This window comes from Micrasema longulum, unplaced genomic scaffold (genome assembly GCF_059751315.1).
Source record: "Micrasema longulum isolate JH-2025_06_02 unplaced genomic scaffold, ASM5975131v1 h1tg000987l, whole genome shotgun sequence".
Classification (NCBI taxonomy): domain Eukaryota; kingdom Metazoa; phylum Arthropoda; class Insecta; order Trichoptera; family Brachycentridae; genus Micrasema; species Micrasema longulum.
In genome coordinates this window covers 416,683-428,721 of record NW_028278176.1, presented here as the reverse complement: position 1 = coordinate 428,721, position 12,039 = coordinate 416,683, and the positions used below count along the sequence as shown (strand labels likewise).

General features: G+C 32.2%; 1 protein-coding gene across 1 annotated transcript in view; it reads right to left on the bottom strand.

Annotated features, from left to right (window-relative positions):
- The window catches only part of Flo2 (flotillin-2), a 704,941-nt gene that overhangs the window by 316,925 nt on the left and 375,977 nt on the right, over positions 1-12,039 (bottom strand). The gene's annotated exons all lie outside the window — the stretch shown is intronic.

The following is a 12,039-nucleotide window of genomic DNA, read 5'->3' as shown; positions in this document are numbered from 1 at the left end:
AGTCTCTCAGTTCCGAGAATCAAATTTGTATCGCGAGTAAAAGCCTTAATATTGACGCTGTCTAAAGTATCCGAAACATAAATACTAATTGAAAAGTGTATTTGATTTTTTAAATGTGTTTGTGGTGAAAATAAAAGAATAAATGTGGTCGTGTCAATAAAGTCGAAGCTACATTTTGCAATACTAAAGATGTCCATTTAAATGTGCAGTAAAGACAAATTCTTTTATATTTAGGTACATAATAATAGTTCACTTTCTAAACTGATAACCGATAATTATATTGACTTTAACTGTTGCTGAAATTACTTCTATTCATTCCATAACAGAAAAGCGAAAATATGCATTAAAAATTTCGTCATACTCATTCATAGCTTCCGTAACAAGATTAAGGTGACACATTCATTATTTTTCAGTCTTTCATAGAGGTAGCTCAGTTAATTATTTAATTAACTGAAATTTCTTGACTATGTCTAAATGTTATAAACGAGGCAAGCTTTCACTCCCTAAAGAGATATTAAGATTGAAATATACTGCAGCGGAAAGGGAAAACACTTAAGAAGGGAATATGGAAGTCCAGGCATTCACAGAGCTTATGACCTATCATTGGCTGGTTTAAGTGGTCACTTTAAACACCGTGTAATATCCTCTGTGTTGATAGCACTGCGAGGCATTATCAGCGTACAAAAACAACTGACATTAAAATCAAAATAATTACAGTTTAAGTATTTATTTATTTATTTAACTTTTTGTAAATAATGTTATTCGTACATTGGCGGGCTTATTGCCAAATGGCAATTTCTTCCAACAAACCAATAAAATAAAAGTTTTATTTTTATAATTCAAGTTACAGAACATATTCAATAGAAAAAAAAGATTAAAAAGCTAAGGATATATAAAAATAGAAATAAACGTAATAAATTAACTGAAATCAAAACTATTACTCAATGGGAAAAGGGAAAAAATAGGAAACAGGAAAGGAGGAGAGATTAATGAAGAGAAAGGAGATGCTTCTTCAGACGTGATTTAAACAGAGATAATGTAGTAACATCTTTGATGTTAGATGAGAGATGATTCCACAGTCGAGCCGCATGGACACTATATGAGTTAGAAAAGAAAGACGAATTGTGGATGGGTATTAAGAGAGTGCCTTGAGAATTAGAACAAAGAGGTAAACCATGAACTGATAAGCGTTGAAATTTTTCACGCAGGTACATAGGAGCGTTAAGACTATGAAGTACATTGAATAGAAGTGAGAGGGAGTGATAGTCTCTCCGCTGTCTAATTTTGAGCCATTTCAGTTGCCTACGATAATCAGAAATGTGGTCATATTTCCTAAGGCCAAAAATGTACCTTATGCATGTATTCTGAAGTCGTTCAAGTTTATCGAGTTGCTCACAGCTTAAATCAGTCGAGTAGGTATTAGTGGTGGCAAAAGTTGGTTTGAAACCAGTAGTCTTTGGGTAAGTCTGCTGCTTTTTGGTGCGCTGTCGACGACAGGCCTCGAGTGTCACCTGTAGGCGTTCTGGTGCTCCAGAGAGTAGTAACTAACGTTTCCTATCACTGTCGACATAAAGGGGTTTGAAATGGGTGAAGTATTTATTTATTTATTTTATTTATACTTCCCCTTGTCCCTACCTTGATGAGGGGGAGTTTTAGGACGACAGTGAAAGGGACATTGAAAGTTGTAAATGTAAATATTTGTTCGTGCTTTTCCTTACTGAACTTGGTTAGTAAAGGACGAAATATAATCAATTATCGGGTTGTGTATCAAATCGGGCTGTGGTCCCGTGGCTAGTGTTTCGGACTCACGGACCAAAGGTTCGTGGTTCGAATCCCACTCTACCCCAACTTGATTCCATTTTGTAATAGTGAGTAATTTACGACTCGTTAAAAATGGCCCTCAAAATTAAAATATTTAGGTAAATCATAAGAACGCAAATATTTATTTAAAAACAGTTTATCAAGTTACGAACCATTTAGGGATCTAATGAAAAAAAATCGTAACGAAAAAAAAAATGCTTGCTTGTATGAGTGGATCCAAAGAAAGACATTTAGTATTTAAAACGGATTCGGGTATGAGGTGGATGCTTTCAGTGACATTAAAATCAGCCATTTTTGCTCCCATTCTTTAACCTTTGAGTTCTTTCACACAGTTATCGATATATACGCTAAACAACCATGGTGACATCATCACACAACTTTGTTTGACTCCCTTAGGAATGTCAAATCATGATGTGTATAATTCATTTACCCTCAAACATATTTGCTATACAAATATGCTAAGGCAACCATATTACAGTGAGGTCATTCGGGCAGCTTTTCTCGTTCGACAACGAGCATTTTTTCTGTGTATTTGGACACCGCCAAGGAGACCTATGTCCTCGGGTGCGGTATGTGGTGGGCAAGCTGTCCTTGTACAGAGACGCAATAACCTGATTCTGATTGTCGTTTACTCCATATTCCGATAGCACCTTTCATAATTTAGCTCCGTCAACTATATCAAACGCTTTTTGCAGGTAGACAAATATGCAGGAAAGCAAGACATGTTTTGTACTACAGATATTGGATCCATTTATTCTCTTCCGTTCATTAAAACACTCCGTTTATCCCACACTGTCTCAAGTCACTTTTCTTACTCTCTTCGATAAAATCCTTCAATATGTTTTGCCAAAAGTGCTAAAAAAATATTTTTTATAATAATTTTCATACTAAAACCTCATTATCAATGTCACGGACTAATAAATAACCGTTTTAAATAAGGAAACTCAAATACAAATAATAACTATTTAAAATATTAGCTTTCGGGGATATTTAGCGTTCTAAATATGATCAAAACGTTGCGTTTTTATGGGTTTTATGATCAAATCAGCATAAAAATGATATTTTATTGAATAAATTTGTTTCTAAGAACATTAATGAGCACACAATTTCGAAATGCAGCAGACGACATACTACAAATTAGTCAGAAAAGCGAAATTACTACGCGATTTTCTTATTCACTTTTTTATACATCACTTACAGTTTATTTATATCATTTACAATGCCGCGATTAGGACCCCGATTACAATGGGACTTTGACTAGAGTATTTCGGATGGTACGGAACTTTTCTTACAGGTGAAAACTTTGGACGATTTTCGTCTTTTTTAAGTGGATATATCTAATACAGGGTGAGCCTTAACCGTGTTCGTGATTTGTCTCGTTATTTTTTTAATAATACGTAGGGCGGGCGCGGTGCCGGGGGTAGCGTTAGACGCGCTATTTCGTGGAATTTTCAGTCGCCATGCAGCCATTCAAGGAACAGCAGCGCACATTTTGTGCAAACAATTTTTAATTTTTTCCACAAAATTATTACGAAAATATTTTTGTGGAAAAAATTAACAATGATAACTCTGCTAACATTATAACTCCGCCAAAAATCAAATGCATTCTCTAATAAGAGATACACAAGCCCTGCTATTCCCGCTCTCGCGGCCGTAGAAAACACTTTTACCGCGGGTATTTTGTATGTAGAAACGCAAGATAAAGGCTTTTTCAACGAGCGTTTGGAGTAGCAGCTGTAGGTGATATAATAACCAAACCCTGTCGATGCCGTAGAAAAGTCTTTTATCTCGCGTATATACTTACAAAATACACGAGATAAAGGTGTTTTTGACGGCCGCGATAGCGGTTTAGAATAGTACCGCTGAACAAATTTGTACCGTCATGGAGCAAAGGGTCAATCAATGTTATATTTGACTTATTTTATTTTATAACTTACGTGCTTCCACTTTCCATTATGCTGTATCCCAACTCAACTCAGGGCTCTTGGCTTTATAGAGTTTAGGATACTTTTTAAATATTTTTGAGTAATACGTATGTATTTGTATGAATAAATAAAAATAAACTTTAAAAAAATATATTTATATCATCATCATTCCCTTTCCGCACCTAATAGTGTATAGGGCACTGCATTAGTACACCAATCGCAGCATATCTTGATTTTTTTTGTTACATGAAGATAAGATAATCAGTTTTACACTTCAGGTACCAGTCCAGGGACAATGAAATATTCTGGTGTGAAAACAACATTTTAAATCAATATTTCATATCAACTACGTCGGGAATCGAACCCGAGACCCCTTGCTTGGTAGGAAAACGCGCTGACTTTCTTCTTTTTAAGTATATATAATTTTAAAATATTTAAACAATGTTTTTTTTCAATTAAAGCGGAACGGAAATCGGTGTTTAGCCATGTTCACATTCCTTTATACATTAACTTTCTAGAACTGCAAAGGATGTTTGTAGTAAGTGAGGCAACTAAAGAACAAAGGTGAAGTATAATTATTATGATAGTATTTACACGGCAAGATTTTCCGGAAACATTCGCATATTCACGCCTCACACACTATCGATCGCTTGACAATTGAATTTAAAGCGGAAAGATATAATATTTACAAAGGGAAATGAAAACAGATGCATTGTGATGCATTTACAAAAGAGAAATTGTAAAATGAGGAACTCTTTATAAAAAAAAATGTATACAAACATAAAATACTAATACTCTATAGACAGATTTTTTACAGAATTTCCAGTACAAGACATAAGACAAATATACATAAAGACAATTTTAAGACATTTCCATCAAAATCCTAAGAGACTTAATGACGGACAACAAATTTACGACACTAGGCAAAGACAAACGGCAATACTCCTGCTCCCAAATATAAAAACAATTTACGGACAAAGGCATCATACTTTTCTGGGCCCTAAGCCATACAACTTTTTAAGCAAGGACATATTGGCGAACAAAATGAAAAACAATATTTTCAAAGCTAGAGTACATAAATGGATTGCTTAAAAGACTAGACAGGAAGCTGAGGAATATGTTTCATATATAAGAATGTAATTATAGTTTCTTGAAAATCCTTTTTCGTTTTATTGATGTAGGTATGTTTTTTAATTTTTTTATTTCTTTTGAATTTTTACAAAATTGATGTGAAATTATGTACAATTATGTGTAAAATAAATAATACACTGACACTCCGGAACGTGCCTGTGGGCCAGTGGAGTGGCTACATCCATAAATAAAAATAAAAATATATTGAATGTACCGTACCTATAGTATAAACATTTTCGTATAACATAATTTCGTAAACTATGCATAGGCCCTGTAAATGCCTTGACTTCCATATTCCCTTATTTAAGGTATTCTCCATCCCTGTTGTAATCCAACAATGTTTGATTATGTCCAAATGCTTGCAGACCCGGCTGGATTCCCTTCTCAAGAATGTTTTCCCTCTCTGTTGTTAAATAAATTGAAATATGAATAACTCCCTAGGGAGGAGATCCAGCCGGTCTGCAAGCATTGGGACATAATCAAACATTGTCTAGGATAAAACACGGAAGTCCACTTTTTGCTGTTTTGAAGTTTAAAATGCAGAAATAATCGCAATAACCTATTTTACACGTGAATAAAACACACAAATCCACTTTCTTCATAAAAATCCTTTTTTCAAGTTGAAATAAAAATCTGAAGACCACTTTGTTTTAATGCAAAAAACATCAGTCGTGTCAGATATGATATTTTAATATTTATTTATTTATTTCGACGGCTTACGCCTTTGACAAAGTATAAAATAATATTGAAAAACAATTATAATAAAACAAAACACCTGAACACAGTATAAAAATATTGATACATAAAATAAAATGAGCAGAAAATAAGGAAATAATAAAGAAAAATGAAATAAGAAATTATAACTCAGGTATGCAGAAAATAACAATAAATAAAGGGCTTAAATAAAAAAGTATTAAAGTAACAGAGGCGATGTATCATAGCATAAACAGTCAAACAAGTATAACACCTGTACGTATACATATGTACTTTCATAATTCAAATTGTAATTTTTTTATGCTGAAAGTTATTTATGGATTGAAATTATCTCATTTAGTTCAAAAGTTCTGATGTTTTGGAAATCGCAAAATCGCAAAATCACAAATCTTTGATTTCTGTACATTTCGTTCATGTGACTACCGTCCCAATCCTTTAAGGTAGATATAACTTCATTAATCCACTTAGAATTTTACCGACAAATGATGTTTTTTCGGGACGAAAATTAGCTTATGACACTTCTCAGCACTCCCGCTTTTCCCATGTAAAAATCACATTAATCGGTCGCTTAATTTAATAGGCCATTAACAAATAGAAAAATAAAAATAAAATACACAGAACTTCTTCATCATTTCTATGTACATAATAAATAATACGCTTGATACTAAATTACAAAAAAAACAGAAAATCATGAGATTCGTGACGACAGCAAGTCTGTTTTCGTTGCCTGAGATTAGTTACATGATTCTGAACAAATGTGACCTGTCAAAACACCAACCATTCATGAATGTATACTGAACGTTGACTGACAGTGTCAACAAAAATAACTTATTCAACTCCACTGAATGCATGATAAAAAAACAGCGTAAAAATTCGTACTGAGAGTGATATGAATTATGTAATTAATAAGGAATAAAATTGGATTTCCTTATTGGAAATTTTTCTAGACATACAAGAGTTCTTTTTTCAGACCTTAACTAAAATCTCATTTCTTTTGTTTATTATACCCTCAATTTTATATCAGAAAACATAATATGTATTTTTGTAGGTATATGAATAAATAAACAAGAAAAAAAAAACTTTTCACCTTTTGTACACTAGAGATAATTTGAAATACGCATATTATGTTTTTTTTTTAAACATGACATTTCACGCCCTATGGGATAAACGGCACGTATTATGTTACAGCGCCATACTTGTAGTAATGTTTATTAGACGCGCACTCGGCGAGCATAACGTGTGACATCCAAGTGACGTGACGCCAACTGCGAACCGTTTTGCATGTACTTGTTTTTAAACCCGAAAATCATGAGAGAAAAACTTATTTTTCGCTTTAAATATTTAATATATTTTTAACGTTTTTCCCGATTTGTGAAAATAACACACGTCTTCAAAAAAAAAAAAATATTCATGTCACTCGATAAGTTTGTTGACAAAAACTGCTTGTGGACATGTTATAAAATTTTACGTACTTATTTCGTTTATAAATAAACAAATAATTTGGTAAGCTCCAAACATTTTTTTGTGCACATAAGATCACTTTTGCCAGGTAGCTAAGCAAGGTATAATTTCAACATTGAAGAGTTTAATTAATATTCTGTCAAAGTCATCGTAAAATATTTGGTTAGATTTTTTATTATTTACAGTTAGTACATATTGATTTAATTTTAAAAAAAATAGTCTACAAGACTTAGTTAGGTTTATGTGTTTAGTTTTATAATAATCAAATATCACGTTTTTATGCACTGCTGATTTTCCATAAAACATGTTTTTTATTTTGTAATGTTTAAGACGCAAATAAATCAAGAAGTATGTCATCTTATAGCCAATGCAAATGTGTAAATTTGTAATTAACTTTAATTACAAGACATTTGGTAAAAGATTTTTCTACATTTATTGCAGAAATCGACTTTCCAATGCAATTTACTAACAAAAAAAAACACGAATTAGTAATGGCGGGATGTAAATGCCATTTTCTTTGATCTTGTCATGTGTCTATTTAATATACATATTACATATATTAATTATAACGGACTCAGTATTGATGTAGACATTTTTAACTGCACTTTGCATTTGTACAGAAAATTTCTTCATGGGGTCGATTATTTGGGATAGTTGCTGAATGTACATCTTGAGTGGTTTATGCTATGCATATGTGCCGCATGTAATGTATATGTTTGTGTATGTTTTATATGTGCGTTCATGTGTGTGCGTGGATGGCTCGGAGTGTACATTCGGTATTTTTATTTATTTTAATTTATTACCTCCATGGAAAACGCAAATGTCAACAATTATCTTTTTTTCACCTAAAATTCTTATTTATTTTTTGTCACATTTAATGTTTATATCTTTTTAATTTATGAAAACTTAATTGGTCTTTTTATGTTAAAAAATTGTTGTTTTTAATACTGATTTTGTATGACTGTATGTTTTCTAAATAAAAAAAAATAAAATAAATAAAATAAATAATTACAACTGTGTTATTTATTTTTTTAAATATTATAATTGATTAATAGTTTGAATTATGCGGATAAGCCGGCGTTTTTCAAACAGATGTTATGAAACATTTTTAGGTCAATGAAAATGCATAATTAAAAACCATACATTTAGTAAAACTAAGATATTTTTGCATACAATGTATGGAAAGTTCAAAAGTTGTGATACCATAAATTTCATTGCGAAAACGTTAAAATGTCAAATTTTCTAAAGTTCAAATAAAATTTTGACATTACATAAATTTTACCTCACAGTGCATTGTGTGGATAGATTCTTTGACAAACGATAAATTATTACGTAAGGCGTTATTCATTCATACAGACGAACAAAATAATGGCGGCCTCCATGGTGTAGTGGTCAAGACGCTTGACTCACAAACGGAAGGTTCCGGGTTCGGTTCCCGGTGAGAACACAAAAATTAAAATGTGATTTTATCAAGTCTGGGTGTTCTGTGCTGTAATTCACCACTGTAATTGGGCCTCCTGGTCTGTTGTGGTGCAAAAAAAAAACGCATTTTTTATGCAGACGTTTTCTAAAAAAAAATGCGCAGGAGCGACACACACGCGAGCCGAGCCAGTCCCTATAGTTCTAAGGCCCTGTCTGAGCGCGTTCACACGAGGACAATTCGGCCGCGCGCAGTGCTAGGGCTAATCTACTGTCCTGCGAAGAGTCCGTCTATCTCTCGGACAGTTTCTCGGTTCATAGTCCTGTCTTCCGGATTGCTGTTCACACAAAGACAATCGGTACAATGCTGGTACAGGACAACATTGTACTGTCCTCGGGTAAAATTCAGTACTCATTAAATGAGGAACTTCTCCCTTGGGAGTTATTTAGATCTAAATTTATTGAAATTGAGAGGGACACGATTTTTTAAAAAGAAATATGGAAGTCTTGGTATAAGAAAAAGTATAAAAAAATAAAAATGGTTTTCAGGCGGTGCCTAGTAGGTGAATTGGTTCAACCGGATGGATCTCCCCATATGATATAGATTTCAGATCTTTTACTTTACAAGAGTCAACATATGAAAGATTTGAGGAAATGTGGAAGTTTAAACATAGGCAGAATAGTACACAGTGTGTAAAGTATGTAAATACGGTGTGTAAATGCCAAAACTTCCATATTCCCTTCTTGAAAATGTTTTCCTTCTCTACTGCAACAAATTTAGGAATAAATTAAGAAATTACAATAAAAAGGTACAATTTTTTTTAAAGAAAAACATTTTACTTTGCAAACCTCCACATGAGTCAAATGGTCTGTTATTAATTTTGTACAAGTAAACAACATACAATGTTTTTATTAGTTACGTAAACCTTGACGAAGAAGCTTCTTTACTTTGAAACCGGTCGGTGGAAAAAAAAAATTAAATTAGTGGTTAAAAACAAAGTTATTTTATTTATTTTATTATAATGAATAACCACAAAATTAGTGCTTCAAATATGAACTTTGTAAAACACTAATTATTATGGATAACTTATGCAGCGCCATTTTCGTAGTGCAATACTTCAAGGGCGCTTTACAAAGTGATTATATAAAAAAATAAATTCTAATTTAACTTTTCAAATTTATAATTTTAGTCAAATAGTTTACTTTGTTATCAGATGCTACGGATTTATTAAAATGATTTAGAGGACAGGTGGGTTTTAAGATTTATCCGAAACATCGCTTCACTCTCACAGTTTCGCACTTCTGCTGGGAGAGCATTCCATGTCATAGGGCCTGCGACCGCAAATGTAGCAGCGCGTTTATGGTAATTTTTGTTCCAAGTTGATTTTGTGTAACTTCTGGGAAAATATTATCTTATTTTAATGTCTTTCTTGCGTGTATTTTTTTCAAAGCTAATAAACAGTTAGGTCCACAGTAATTTATTTCATTATTAATACGCTTATTTTCTCATTGCAGGTCAGAAGCTAAAAAAACAAAGGATTTGAGCAACGTTCGGCGGAGGAGTGCATTGCAAACATGCGGCAATTATCGATATAATAACCGAACGCATATTCCACACGACAGATGCAACTACTGCACCAGCCAGTAACTTCAGTGCAGTGGGCTAGAGACGACTGAGCAAGACTATGAGGCCGGTGGCGGTGAAAGACAGCGTGGTGAAGCTGCGGACTATTTGCAGTTCTTTTTTCAACTCCTCGCGGTACAGCGCACTGGGCAGCATCGTCAAGGAAGTCGTCAGGATTTAAAAGTATATAAACTATCTATGTTAAGTAACTATGGGGAACAGGAAACCAAAATGACATAAACAGACAACAACGACAGCAAAATAAAATACTGAATCTAGTATATGACCTCCCTTATCTAACACCAACTAAAGAACTCTTTAAAAAAACTAAACAATCAAATATGAATGAACTTTTTTAACTAAAATCTTTAAAATTTATTCATAAGTCAGCCACTGATATTTTTGTAGACAAAGAACTAAAACTTGAAAATAATTGTAATAAACATGAACACAATACAAGAATATCAGAACAATACCACATTCAACATTCCAAAACAAGACAAGGACAATCGAGAATAATAAATCAGTGACTGAAATTATACAATATGAACTACTAGACAAAACTAAACAAAAGACTCAGACAAACTTTTCAAAACGCGTAAAAAAATGTCATTATCAACAACTATAAAAATATAACAATGAAATATTATTTTTGTAAAATGAATGTAATAATCCGTAAGGGTTAATAAATAATTTTCAAATAAAAAATATCTTGCGAAAATTCATAACTGGTGTCCGGCGTCGTGTAATGGCTGAGACAATAGCTTCACGCGCAGGAGTTCTGGGTGCGATTACTTATTGCGATAGTTAAATGTTTTTTTTTCTTAAAGACGGGTGTTTGTTTTGGTGCCGTTATTTACCACTCTAATTTGGCCTCATGTCCTGTAGTTTTGAAAAAAATAAAAATTATTGGGAAGATTGAGAGAAATATGATTATATATTGATTTTTCATAATAGAGGTAAATTCTTTGTATGGAAATATAACTTTTATTGGCACATATTCAAATTATTGAGTAAGGTTTTGTTTTATTTGTAGAACTTAAATTTAACTCAAACTGATTTTTTTACCATGAAACAATGACAGACAACTGGACCCACGTACATTGCATACATGATGTATAATATTGTTAGACCCGTTCACAGCATGTAGTGTGTTATGCAAAAAATAATTTCATAAAAGAATTACGTACAAAAGCTAAATAAACTAGTTAAAAAAAAATACAAAAAAAAAATGCTGTAGTTATAATTATAGCCTTGAGGTGATTTTCACAAAAATGGCGCTATATAAATTACCCAAACATTATTATTAATATTATAGAAATATAATTCAAAAATCAACAAAAAGCGTGGGAAAAAATATTAATAATAAATTATGAAAATAGACCAAAAGATAATATATTATTTTCAAATTCCAAATATTTAAAAATATCTATGTCTTTAGCATTGTGCTTTGAGCCTTATCGCATACTGCCTGTACATGCGAAAGGAGGCATTATGATATCATGTATTCGAGGAGAGTTGCTCAACTCTAAAAATGTCAGTATAACATATTGCAGTATTTCAGTATGTAATTTTGGGGTTAATTTTTATATTATTGAGATAGTGAATAATAATATGAATTATGATGTAATTTTCTCGAATTTTTATTGCTGTAATCCAACAAAAGAACCATAACTCATTGTAACACTAAATATAAACCTCATCACTGGTGTCGAAATATTAAAATCATGAAGGTTTAAATATACTGATCTTTTGTATTCTTAGAAGCGATTATGTACGATGCACGAGTTTATATATAATTATAATCATTTATTTTTTTAGATGCACACGGAATCACGAATACCGAACTCAATAAAGAAGAAAATAAAACACGTGCTGAAATAGTGCAGTAAAATATAAATGCAATTACATATTTAAACAAAATAGATCAATGTTAACAGTCTA